The sequence below is a fragment of the Arachis hypogaea genome, chromosome 12 (assembly GCF_003086295.3).
Source record: "Arachis hypogaea cultivar Tifrunner chromosome 12, arahy.Tifrunner.gnm2.J5K5, whole genome shotgun sequence".
In the NCBI taxonomy this organism is placed as follows: domain Eukaryota; kingdom Viridiplantae; phylum Streptophyta; class Magnoliopsida; order Fabales; family Fabaceae; genus Arachis; species Arachis hypogaea.
In genome coordinates this window covers 109,117,727-109,131,346 of record NC_092047.1, presented here as the reverse complement: position 1 = coordinate 109,131,346, position 13,620 = coordinate 109,117,727, and the positions used below count along the sequence as shown (strand labels likewise).

The window sequence follows — 13,620 nt, the reverse complement described above, 5'->3', positions numbered from 1 at the left end:
TTGAGGGAGAGATAGGAGTTTATTTTGGTATTTTGGTATTTTTTGGGAATACCTATGTGTATATATATATATATATATCCTCTAGCCAGCCTTAGCTTCGCAGGCTAAGTCAGGGGCTAGTTATGCTGTTTCCTTGGCTTTCCTTTATTCTTTTGCTTAACTTTATCATGTTCCTATTAGGTTTCTTAGCACGCAAGTAATCCTTTCCTGAGCGTTGCGCTTTTTATTTTGCGATTTTTGTTTTACCCATTTTTCAAGGCTCCTAGTTAAGTATCTTTTCTCTATTATTATATATATATTACTATTTTTAGAGGTCGTAATACCTTACTATCTCAGTCTTATGACTTAAGCATAAGATTAAGTATAGTAGGGTGTTACATTATGGTATCAGAGCAGTTCGTTCCTATAGAGCCTGAGGGACGGATTGATTATGCCTCTGGGCATACTCTAGGTGTCTATACATGCTATTTAGGGTATCTAACTGATATATGAGGCATGAATGCTCATGAGCATGCATTTGGGACTTTGAAATGCTAAACTAGAGATATTGAGACTGATCACCTTGATATCACTTGTTTGGTGTGAACAGGAACCAAATGGCATCTCGTGGGCGCAGTCGTGAGCGTAATCGGGATCAAGGACGGAGAGCTAATGAGGTAACCATACCAATAGATAGTTTGACCGATATCGTGACCGCAATGACGAGTGTTGCTGCTGCCATTGGTACTGTTGCGGCCGCGACCATCCGAGTAATGGGTGGAATGGAACCACAAGCTGGAACTGGCAACAATGATGATAATGAATATGAAGGTGGACATAATGCTCCGAATACAGGGTACCACTTAGTTATCTGGAGCAGGTTAATGTGGGTCAGACAATGGGAGAAAGCTCAAGGAGGGCTGAGGTAGCAAGAAGTAATCACCGAGAACCCTTCACAAAGAAAAAGGGAAAGATTACACCGAGGAGCTAAACTTTCAAAAAGAATCGCTTTGTCGCTTCACATTCTCAACACTGGAGCAATGACCGAAGGAACGATAACCGTTCGGATTCGAATGCTAAAGGGAAAACTAGTACTCAACTGGATGATTTAAGGTGCCCAAGGTGCAAGAAGTACCATCCAAACAGACCGTGCAGGGCCGGATTAGGCGTATGTTACAAGTACGAGAAGTCGGGGCATATAGCTCGAGACTGTCCACATAAGAAACGCCAGGATGCAGTCGAATCCGATCTTCAGACCCGAGGTAATCATAAGCTAGCAGTTGAGTTTTTAACTACCTTGCGTATCATTAATATATGTATGATCCATTTGTGAAGCACGACAAGTTTTGATGATCATGGAGTCCGAACCGATGGTTAGTCGAAGACTACTAGTTGTTAAGATAGAGCGATACTTAACTAACTTAGATGAGTGACTAGGTTCTTAAAGGATGAGAGTCAGAATGACGTAGTGGAATCAGGGTGGTTAGACTTTTGAAGGTTAAGGATTAAGTGACGTAGTGAAAGCAGGTTGGACCATATCTAAGGAATCAGGAGTGTTGAGGGTTATGCGGAGTTATTGTTTGGAATTTAGTGACGGTGAAACTTTGAGGAAGAGGAGTAGAGCGAACACAACCTTTAGATGTTAATTGTTCAGAGGTAAGTGGAGATGAAACCAAATCTCTATACGAGAGAGTTTCTAAGACAATTCTTGAAGGTGTGTCAAAACTTCCATTCCAAAGAAAAGCGAGTTTGCGATAGGCTTAGTACCGGAAATCGGATTAACTTCAATCGCACCACAAGTGAAGACATCATTATAACCGGTAGAATTTAGGATTGAGTGGAAGGGAGTACTAGAAGAGGGAATCACCTAACCAACTATTTCTTTGTGGGAAGCATCGGTTATGCTGAAGAAGAAGGAAGAGAACGGTAGGAAACCTTATGCAGAGAGAGTGTGCTAACGAACCTTCGCGATTCGATCTAATCCTTCTTTTGAAACCTACATTGACATTCGATCCGGAGCTCTTCCTAAATAGCTTGACTACCTTTCTAACTTTACTCCTTGTGCACATGAATATTATTTCTTCCAGGATGAGTCTGAGCTTGTCTTGGTATAAGCGCGTAATCCTTGAATCTTGTGTGCTCGCTATGACTAGAGTTGCCCCCATTCGCAAACCATGTTCTTCAGAATCAGCTGAGACTTCTTTGACTCTGTACGCTCTGTTCTTCCTACCAAAGGTCTCTAATTTGAACTCTTTTCTTGAGATGCACCTAGGTTCCTCTCCTTGTGTATTCCATCATTTCGGTATAATCCTGAACAACTGTGTACAAAATTTCCTTTTTGACTCATTACGAACACCGTTTGTATTGCTCATTCATTTTTCGAGCTTAATGTCCTTTTGAAAATCAACTCGAGCCTATATTAGTATCACGTATAAAATATAGTTGTGACTGTGGAGATGTTGATTCCTTAAGAGCATGACTTTTGGATACGGAAGATGAAGCAGGTAAGCATGCACCGTCAAAAAGAGTTTTGGAGTTTTAAATTCTTGTCGACCACAAAGCCTATGATTAGTTTAATGCGCTAGAAATACACCGGTTACATAGATACCCGAATATAAAGAGAGCTTTCAAACTCCAAGAGAAGGATTAACCCCAAATCCAGTAATTAGAATACCCGAACTTATTTAACAACTCGGAATTAGTGCGATACATTACCAGAGGGGTTTAGGATACGTGTAAATACAACATCGTGAAGTGGTAACAGATGCCCTGAGTAAGAAATTTTTGGGGAAATGCTTGGATATAAATTTCGGAGAATGGAAGGCTAGATAAGTTGGAACTTTAAATTGGATATTAAGGGTATAGATAAAGGAGTCAAACTAAATCTATTGCGGTTTTAAAACATAGCAAAGACGAAATACAGGAAGCGTGAGGGGACGATAAAGACCTACCGAGGATGTCGAAGTCTGGCAAACGAAAGGGAACTAAGAAAAGATTTATATGTTTAATGTCGAAATAGAGATTATAAAGTCAAAGACTTAAGGAGTGCAATAACGGTGATAAGGGGCTACTAAGAGTACTGAAACCGGTTGAATCCAGAAGACACCAAGAGAGGGTTATGTGTTGAGGTCGGAAGTTGAAATAAGAAACTGTTGTTTGAAGCTTACAGGAGAAAATTTTTGAAGTTACCTTGAGATTTCTAAAACCTACCACGAATCAAAGAAGATATTTTGAGCAGACAGAAATGAAGAACGAGGTGGAAATCTATGTGATTACAAGTTTGACGTATGAGAAAAAAATGAAAGACCACCAGAAACTGTTCGAAATGCCACAACCATCGAAGGTTCTACATTAAAGATAAAAGGGAATAGCCATTGATTTCATAATAGGTTACCGAAGACTAGGACAAAAGGTGATACTGTTAGGGAACTGTGGATCAAGCGACCAGGCCCGTTTTGCCCATCGGAGTAAACCACTTATTGGGGATATCAAAGAGACTATACATCAGGGAGAAGGTGAGACTTCACAGTATGCTAAACACCTTTGAATTAACCAAAAACTGGAATATCAAACGTCTTAGTTCCTGAATTTGACAGCCGAAACAACAGAGGAAGAGTTACGCAAATCTAAGTTAGAATTCTCACTATGAAAGCCGACAAAAAAGTTAGGTGGATCTAAGAAGAAGACTTCTCAAGTTGGAAGAAAGGGGATACCTATTTCTGAAGATCACTTCAATGAACTAGAATCGGATGATCAATCAAAAAAAAAAAAAAACTAAAAAGCTAAATCCCTATCACATCGGACCAGTGGCGTATAGGATCGCTTTACTACCATATTGTTCGAACCTGCATGACGTGTTTCATGTATCGCAGCTTCATAAATACAATTTTGATCCTAGTCATGTCCTAAAGCCGGAATTAATTCAAGTGAGAGAAGATCTGACATTTCCAATAACTCTCGTTAGAATTGATGATACCAGCATTAAGCGTTTACACGGGAAAGAGACTTTCTTAGTGAAAGTAGCTTGGTGTTGGGCTAGTATTGAAGAATATACCTAGGAGCTTGAGACAGAGATGCGGAAGGACTACCCACACCTCTATTCAGGTAACGCACTCTGAATTTTGAGGACAAAATTCCTAATTAGGTGGGTAGGATGTAAACCCCGCTAAAATCGGTATATAATTAGTCAATAAATCAAATTTTCAATAGGAAAATTAAATATGCAAAACTAATATCAAAATAGAATAGAGCTCGGCAAAACGAGAATTTTGATATCACTTTCGAAAAATTTGGCCCAAAATTGAGCCGAATGGGCCGAGCCGGTTGAACCGGGCCCAAACCAGGCCCGTGGGCCCAACCAGCCCAGTATATAAATGAGCTAAAGCTTATTTTCTGCCTTAGAACACAACAGAAGTAGCATAAATGCATGGAGAAGAAGAGAATGAATTCCAAAACCTAGCTTGATCTTCTTTCTTTGATAACTTTTGATCCGGAGCTCCGATTGACGAGCCGTTTGCGGCCACGCGTCGGGCTCATTGAGTTCTTCAATTCTATTTAAATAAAACAGTAAGTGAATCGCTTTTTCCTAGCTCCATTTCTGCTGGTATATGAATTTCGGGTTTAAGGTTTAAGAAACTCAATTCCTTGATGATTTTCATGTTTTAGGGGTCCACTAGACTTGATTTTTTGTGGGTATTGCCCAAGGATCAGTGGGTAAAAAGAGATCTTAAACCCTAATGAAATTTCTGAATTTAGGAATTTGGGTATTGAGTTGTTATGTTTGGATGTGTTAATTGTGGTTTAGGTAGTGTGTATGTGAATGTTGATGCTTGTTGGAAGCTTGTTGGTGATCAAGCTTGGTTTGGGGCTGTTTGATTGAGCTTGGAGGGGCTGTAATTTTGAGTTGTGAGGCTGCCTTGGGTGAATTAAGTGATCGGCCAAGGTATGGTTTAAGTTTCGCACGTTTAATATTTACGGTGTTGTGAAAACTTAGGTTAGAGGAACCATAGAATAAGTTAGATTGTTTGTTGTATTTAATGATTAGCCTTGTAATGTTGTTAGAATAGATTTGTTAGTGAATTTATATATTAGAATTATGAGGTGTGAAAGTTATTAATGGTGTGCTCTTATATTTATTTATGATGGATTAGAATTGGTGGTTGTTAATAAGGATGTAGAGTTGTGTTGTGGTGGTATTGTATATGCTATAACTAATTATGTAATGATCGGAATTGCATGAGACCAAGTTTGGGCTAAACTTGGGAATATAAGAAACTAAACTGGAAAATTTGGGACCTTTTTGTTAAATATACAATTTATGGCAAATTTTTAAAATTAGGTTGTTAAATCTGTCCAGCAGCAGAAAAGATCAAACAGGGCAGCAACTTGTTTGTCTTTCTGTGATTTCTACGAGTTGAGTTTTGGAGTGAAACTAATTTTCTTATAAAATTTGATTAACTTGCTTTATTTCTCTAAAATTTCAGAATTTTAAGAGTTGAGGATTGGGAGCTGTGAATTTTTGAATATTGGTGGTCAAAACTGAAAAGAAACAGATTTCAGCAAGCTATGCATCAACTTCCAATGCTTGTAACTCTTAGAATTAAATAGAAATTGGGTTACAACTAAGACACACTTGTTTCTGGATGAGCTAGGGGTTCTCAAATCAAAATTTAGCTTAATTGGAGTTTTGTAATAAAAGTTATTCCAATTGAAAGGTACTAAGCTTGTTGGTTTTTAAAACAGATTTTGTCTCATTTTTACTTAACTTCCAGGTAATATAACTTTTTTATTAAAAATGGTATTAACTCAGAACTAATTGAGAAAGAAATCTGGATGAGTAAAGTTTAATTACATTAATTTTTAAAGTCATTGGATTTAACTTGGATTTTATATTGAATTTTGAATATCACATGCTGCTGCTGTTTTTCTGGTTTTATGCACTGCAGAGCAGTCACGGTTTTTCCTTTATTCTTGAGGCTAGAAAAATCAGAAAATTATGATATTTGTTTGTTAGAAAGCTTATTTCAATATGAACGCCTAGACATAAAGTTTGTGCAATTCTGAGTTCATTTGCTATATTAGAAACAGAAAAGAAAATAGAGTGTCGAGGATGTCTTAGTGATAGTCATGAGTTCGAGAAGTTAAAGTTCAATCCTCGTGTGATGTGATTGATTTAATATTAGAGTTGGGTTGATTTTAAGAGTATTCGATATTAAGAAGGATGAGAAGAGTTTGATAAAAAGTTTGGTCAGGACCCGGAAAGGGTAATCAAGATGAATTATACGAGAATGACGATGAAAAATGTGAAAGGGAGGTTGTTAATAAAAGAAGTTAATATGCCATGGCTTGATGAATGATTAAATAATGATTATGACTATGAAATGGCTTATGAATAATGCTATCTGAGATACGAGTTTCCTGGGTAAGAGCCGTGGCTCGCCATCACGTGTTCCAGGTTGAATCTCGATACTCTGTTGACCCTACGTCGTAAGGGTGACCGGGCACGTATAAATTCCTGGGTATGGATAGCCCCCATTGAGTGATTTTATGAAATATTAATGTGAACTCTATGCATAGACTCTTGGGGATGCGCGACGGGGGACAGTCTAAGGTTTTCGGACTTGTCGGGTTGGCTGGATAACCGACAGATGGGCCCCATCAGCCATAGGACAGGCATGCATCATATGCATTTGTTTGTATTGATTGCTATGCATTTTCTGGGTATGCCTAATTGATATATATTACCCGCTATTTGTTATACTTGCTATTTGTACTATTTGATCATTACTTGTGCGTGAACTTGTTTGGTTGCTTGTTTCTGTTGCATTCTGAATGATGAAAGGATGGAGGAAACGGAGGAAATGGTTTGGTGTTAGGTTAAGCTTGAACTTGAGTAAGTTAGGCAGATTTAGAATACCTACCCCTGTTTATGGCTTCTGTTTAGTACTTAAGTTGGATAATTAAATAACGGAGTTCTAGGATTGCCTATGGCATTCTCAGGACCGTATTTCTTATGCGCGTGGCACTTTTACCATGCTGAGAACCTCTGGTTCTCATTCCATATTGTATTGTTGTTTTTCAGATGCAGGTCGAGAGGCTCCTCGCTAGACGTCTGGATCTTGGGAAGCGAAGTAGTCCTTGGGTGTATTTTGGTTTTTTGGTTGTATATATGTATATATTTGTTTAGCTTACTCTCCAAGTAACTTGTGTATGCTGCTCCTCTTAGAGGTTGAGGGAGAGATAGGAGTTTATTTTGGTATTTTGGTATATTTTGGGAATACCTATGTATGTTCATATGTATATATATATATATATATATATATCCTTTGGCCAGCCTTAGCTTCGCAGGCTAAGTCAGGGGCTAGTTATGCTGTTTCCTTGGCTTTCCTTTATTCTTTTGCTTAACTTTATCATGTTCCTATTAGGTTTCTTAGCACGCAAGTAATCCTTTCCTGAGCGTTGCGCTTTTTGTTTTGCGATTTTTATTTTACCCATTTTTCAAGGCTCCTAGTTAAGTATCTTTTCTCTATTATTATATATATATTACTATTTTTAGAGGTCGTACTCAGTCTTATGACTTAAGCATAAGATTAAGTATAGTAGGGTGTTACACCCTATATGGATTCAACTTTGGGGATTGCCAGAGCAATGCAAAACAAGGAGTCTAGGAAGGAGAGTGGAGGAGGCAATGGGTAAAGTTATGGAATCAGACCTATTTCAAATTGAGGGAAGGAAGGAACGGCTTCTAAAAGTTAAAGTGGAATTGGATATTACAAAAACTATTAGAAGAATTATGAGGATCTCAGGCAGCAATCACAAAGTAATTGAAGTGCAGCTGAAATATGAAAGAATTGGCAATTACTGTCATTATTGTGGTTTTGTAGGGCATAAAATACGAGCGTGCTGACAGAATTTAGAAGACTCGGAGAAAGGAGAAGTAAGGGAGGAGATGTGGGGGCCTTGGTTGAGAGCAGAACAGGTAGGAAGGAGAATTGGAGATAAAAAATAAAAATCACAATCCAAATCAGTTCTCTAACAGTGAAGAGAGAAACCACGCACACAGCAACAAAACCTACATACACCAGTTAGCCTTATCCGTGTATTTGCAAGCTTATCTGTCTAGGAAGACAATGCTCGGGCTGACGAGGATAACAATGAAGTACAGAGCAAACTACAAAAGAACGCGGAGAATAGGAGGAAAGAAGTGGTGGAAGAATGTAGAGGTGAATCAGAGGAGGCGAGAAAGGAGAACGAAGATGGGCAACAACTTAACTCTGAGGAGAATTCACAGAGCATATCTACATTTGGTGCTTCGGCGGAATTAGGAGAAATGTTAACCTGAAAAAATTGGCAAGGAAAGGCAATGTAGATAAACCAGTAACAGGTCTCAAGAGGAAGCCAACCAGCAGTGAAGATAGATCTACCTTGAAGCGACACTGCCAAGAGAACACCAAGACAGCTGTTAGGACAGAGGGTGCCACCCTTCAATGGGCACACAGGAGGAATGAAGATGCTATCGTGGAACTGTCAGGGTTTGGGAAAATTCCTGATAGTTCACAACATCAAAGGGATTGTTCAATCTCATTCCTCCGAAGTATTGTTTCTTAGTGAAACAAAAAACAATACTTCGAAAGTGGAAAGTGTGCTACGAAAAATTGGGTTTAACTCATTTTTCATGGTTGATCCAGAGGGTTTATCAGGAGGATTGGTGGTTGGATGGAAAGAAGAAGTAAATGTTCATATTTTAAAGCATGGTAGCTTTTTCATTTACTTTAAATGCACTGACCAGCAACACAACAAAGAATGGGAGATAATGAGAGTCTATTTGACAACAGATAAAAATAGAAGAAGGGAGCAGTTTGCATATATCCTACATATGATGGAGGGAGGGAACAATAAGATAGTGATTATGGAAGATTTTAATGCTGATAAAAGCGCACCCTGAGAAGCATGGTAGAAGAGATAAATCGGAAGCCTCAATCCGCGACTTTAATGAGTTCATTAATGGAGGAAGGCTGATAGATTTAGGATTTGAAGGAGATCCATTCACATGGTGTAATAGGCGATTTGGAGAAAATTTAATCAAAGAGCGATTGGATAGGGTATTGATTTCGGCTGAATGGTGGGAAGAGTGGCTAAATGCTTTTGTCTCTCATTTAGATGATATGGGGTCAGATCATAGGCCGTTGTTAATTCAAGGAGAAAGGTAAGAACGAAACACCAAGCGCCGATTTAGATTTCAAGAAAGATGGTATGAGATAGAGGAGGTAAATAGCTTGATTAAGAACACGTGGAGGGAAGATGTGGAGGGCTCTACGATGTACAAGTTGGCTAGAAAATTGAAGAAATATAGACATTGATTAGTAGACTGGCAACAGACCTCATCTTCAAATTCAAAGAACCGAATAATCAACCTCAAAGAAAGCATTGCTGCTGAATCCAGAAAAGGGGGAACAAGCCAATCCTATTGATCTAAGGGTGATGTAGGCTGAATTGGAGGAAGCATTAGAGAGTGAAGAGAGATACTGACGGGAGAAATCTAGAGTAAAGTGGCTAAGATGGGGGGATAAAAATACAAAATTTTTCCATTCCAAGTTTAAAACAAGGAATAGAAGAAATAAAATCCATCATCTAGAGGATGATGAAGGTAATACTGCTACTACTTCTGAAGGCATCGCTGAAATGACCAAAAGATACTTTGAGAAGCTCTTTACTTCGAGCAATCCAAAAGACCCAGAGGAGGATATTCAAGGAATCCCTCAGAAGATCAATAATACAACTAACAGGATGCTAGTCCGGACAGTAACTGAGAAGGAAATTAAGTCGGCTGTTTTCTCTATTAACTCCTTTTCCACCCCTGAGAATGATGGTTTTACTGCTAAATTCTTCCAGTTTTTTTAGGAAACAATAAAAAAGGATGTCTGTCAAGTTGTCAGAAGTTTCTTTCAGGGAGATAAAATTTTAAAGGCTTTTAATCATACTCATATCTGCCTTATCCCAAAAGAGGCAAACACTACCTCTATGAAGCAGATTCGGCCAATAAGTCTTAGCAGTATTTTTTATAAAATTATTTCAAAGATTTTGGTCCACAGAATGTAGTATGTTATGAATAGAGTTATTAGTGATAATCAAAGTGCTTTTGTTAAAGGAAGATTAATTAGTGATAATGTCTTAATAGCTCATGAGTTTATGCATTTCTTGAAAAACAAGAACTATGGTGAAATGGAGATGGCTTTAAAATTGGACATGAGTAAGGCATACGACAGGGTTGAGTGGTCTTGTGTTTGGGCCATTATGAGGAAATTGGGTTTTTGTAACAAATGGATGAATTGGATTAAGGAGTGTGTGATGACGGTTTCATACTCTGTTACTATAGATGGTCAACCTCATGGTTTTTTTAAACCATGCAGAGGATTGTGCCAAGGCGATCCTCTTTTCCCCTATCTATTTCTATTTTGTGCAGAGGGTCTCTCCCATCTGCTCCACAAAGGAGAACAGAGGCTAGAGTTTTCTGGTTTGAGGTTAAATCACAGATGTCCTAAGATCAATCACCTATTATTTGCTGACGACTCAATACTATTCAGTCGTGCAACTGTTGCTGACTGTCAAGGAATATTGCGTACCCTACGGAACTACGAAGAAATTAGCGGCCAAGTGGTCAATATGGATAAGTCATCAGTGTTTTTCAGTAAAAACACTCCTCTTCCTATCTGAGATCAACTAGCTACCATTCTTCAAGTTCCTCATATTGGTAATCAAAACAAATACCTAGGTTTACCAGCAATTGTCCAGAGATCAAAGAGAGCTACTTTTAATTACATTAAGGACAAGGTTAATCAGAAGCTACAACATTAGAAGAGAGCACTATTGTCACCAAGTGGGAGGGAGGTTTTGATCAAAGCGGTGGCTATAGCTATTCCGTTATATACGCTTAGCTGTTTTAAGCTCCATGAGACACTTTTAGATGAACTGCAACGAGCCATGCTCCAATTCTGGTGGGACAAAAGAGAGATGAGAATAGATTGCACTGGGTGGGATGGAAGACTACTTGTAGGCCAAGGATCCAAGGGGGACTCAATTTCAAGGGCTTGAAAGCTTTTAATCTTGCTATGTTAGCCAAGCAAGGATGACGACTCCTAACTCGAACAAATTCACTGATATATGAGGTGTATAGAAGCAAGTATTTCAGGTTTACAAATTTTCTCAGAGCTGAGGCTGGGAATAGTCCTTTTTGGGGTTGGCGAAGTGTTTTAGAAGGAAGAAAAGTACTGAAAAAAGGCATACTATGAAAAATCAGAAGGAAAACTTCTGTTAAAATACGAGAAGATTCTTGGGTTTCCTAGTTTACAACAATAACCCCTATCTTAAACCCTAACTCAACAGACCTTCCTCTACGAGTATCAGATTTGATTCTCCCAAATAAACAATGGAACCACAATAAAATAGCAGAATTTTTTAGTGCTGAAGTATCAGAAGCTATCATCAACACTACCATTAATGATGGAGAAGATAAAATTACCTAGATGAAGGAGAAGACTGGCAGTTACTCAGTTGCAACCGGCTACCAGACGACATTTCAGTTTAACCACCCACCAGTCGAATACCTCCCTGAACGCTTTCAACATAAACATATGTGGTCAAATATCTGAAATTTGAAGTGCCAACCAAAAATAAAGAACTTTATTTGAAAGGTGCTACATGAAGGTATACCTGTTAAACAGAAACTCCATGAACGAATTCCGAGTGTTAACCCACTTTGCTCCAGATGCAACTTGGCAGAGGAAACAGTCGTTCATTGCATCTGGATGTGTACAGATTCTGTGGAAGCTTGGGAGACTTTTGGAATTACTGTACAACCCTGCGAAAAAGAAGCATGAAAATGGTGGTTAGCAATCCAGAATGAAATTGATCAAGCAAGATAGACAGAAGGAAGGAGAGAACTAGTTGAGAATTTGTGCTGGCAACTGTGGAAAGCTAAGAACGAGTTAGAGTTTGAATAGAAGCGCAGATCTCCATTGCTATGCTTGGAAGAAGCTCAAAGAGCAGTGAGAGAGAAAAAGCGTACAAGATAACAATTATCCCTTTTTTTAATTGCAACTCTGTCCGAAAGATAGGTTTTATTTTGTTGGATCTTTTCCTTTTTTATAACATGTGTAAGTTAGCCCAATTGAACTCAAATGCAATAAATCTTTTCTGTCTTAGAAAAATAAAAAAATACATCAGGTTAAACACAAAACATTTTTTTTTTAGTTTTCTATTTTCACTTATTTTAAAAATTTTATTATACTATAATTAATTAAAATTAAGTTAATAAAAAATAATTTAAGTAACAATTAGCATGAAACCTTCCAAACACAGAATACCTCATTTTTGTGTTATGATTTCTGATGCTTCCTCTCTTAAGATAGTGTGCTTCCTTCGTCAACAAAAAAAAAAAAAAAAAGATAATATGCTTTTTCTTCGTAGAGTTTTAATAAATTTTTATTTTTATAAATTTTGATTATAGTTTAAAATATTTGAGAGAAGAGGTATAATGAGTCTTTGAGTATGTCTAGAATTTTTGAAAAAAATACTAGCAACATCGCTTAAGTTAAATAAAAAGTTATCTATTTTATCTTATCCATAATATTTTAAGATTTCTTTTTTCTATTTGCTTCTTTATTTTCTTCTTACAATTTCTCTTGCTTGTAAATATTTAAAATTTTTCTTTTCTTGTCCTAACTTTTGAATATTATATTTATTGTTTAGTGAATAAAATATCATTGTTATCTTTAAAAAAAAATATTACACAATCATCTACTACTTTTGTAGGACTAAATCATTTCAATTGTAACAAAAATCGATTAAAATTAAAATTTTGAAATCAATTGTAAAATAAAGCGACAAATTTACAAACAAAATCAATTCTCAATTTTATTGGTTCCAAACTAAGAAACAAATCAAGCCATTACAATTCCGATAAATACCAAACATATCAATTATCCATATAGTTTATAACATGTGACACTCATAAATCTTCTCAACTCCTTCACTAACAGTACTTCATAAGTTAGCTTAGTTACGTCGCACAAATACCTACATAACCAAAAGAATAGTTATAATATAGACTTAATTAATTGAAAGATTAACAACTAACGCTGGTCTAATTTTCAACAAGTGAATGAAGAGTTTCAACTTTCAATATTTTATTTAAAATAACACATAAAAAACTATTAATTAAAATGAATGAGAATTTATAGATTGAATGCGAAGATGCATAGTAATTAGTATTAGTGCGTAATATATATAATAGTAACTATTTACAAGTGGATGCAGTTTTATGGACTTACATGTTTTTCTCCCCTCCTATGCTTTAAAGGCTATCTAGCTAGCATTACTCTAGTTTATTAATTTTTCCAAATCTAACATACCAAACTTTAATTTATATAGAAAATAAACAAGATCAGAGATTGTGCTAATAATGCTACCCGGTTGTTTCAGCAAAGATTATCTCCATTAGAGGAACAAATTAAATGCTTGTAATTTCCATACCAAAACTAACAAAAAGCTATGCAAAAATTAATCTTCTGATTTATTCATAATGTAACTTCTTATCATAAAATTGTACAAAGGACAAAAGTTTTTAAAAAGATTAAAAAAAAA

General features: G+C 36.9%; 1 long non-coding RNA gene across 1 annotated transcript; it reads left to right on the top strand.

Annotated features, from left to right (window-relative positions):
- Nucleotides 1-4,378: 4,378 nt before the first annotated feature.
- LOC140177123 (uncharacterized) lies at nt 4,379-7,354 on the top strand. The gene is made up of 3 exons (XR_011868891.1): nt 4,379-4,545; nt 4,784-4,921; nt 7,061-7,354. It is a non-coding gene; the product is annotated as an uncharacterized lncRNA (long non-coding RNA).
- The last annotated feature ends 6,266 nt before the right edge of the window (nt 7,355-13,620 follow it).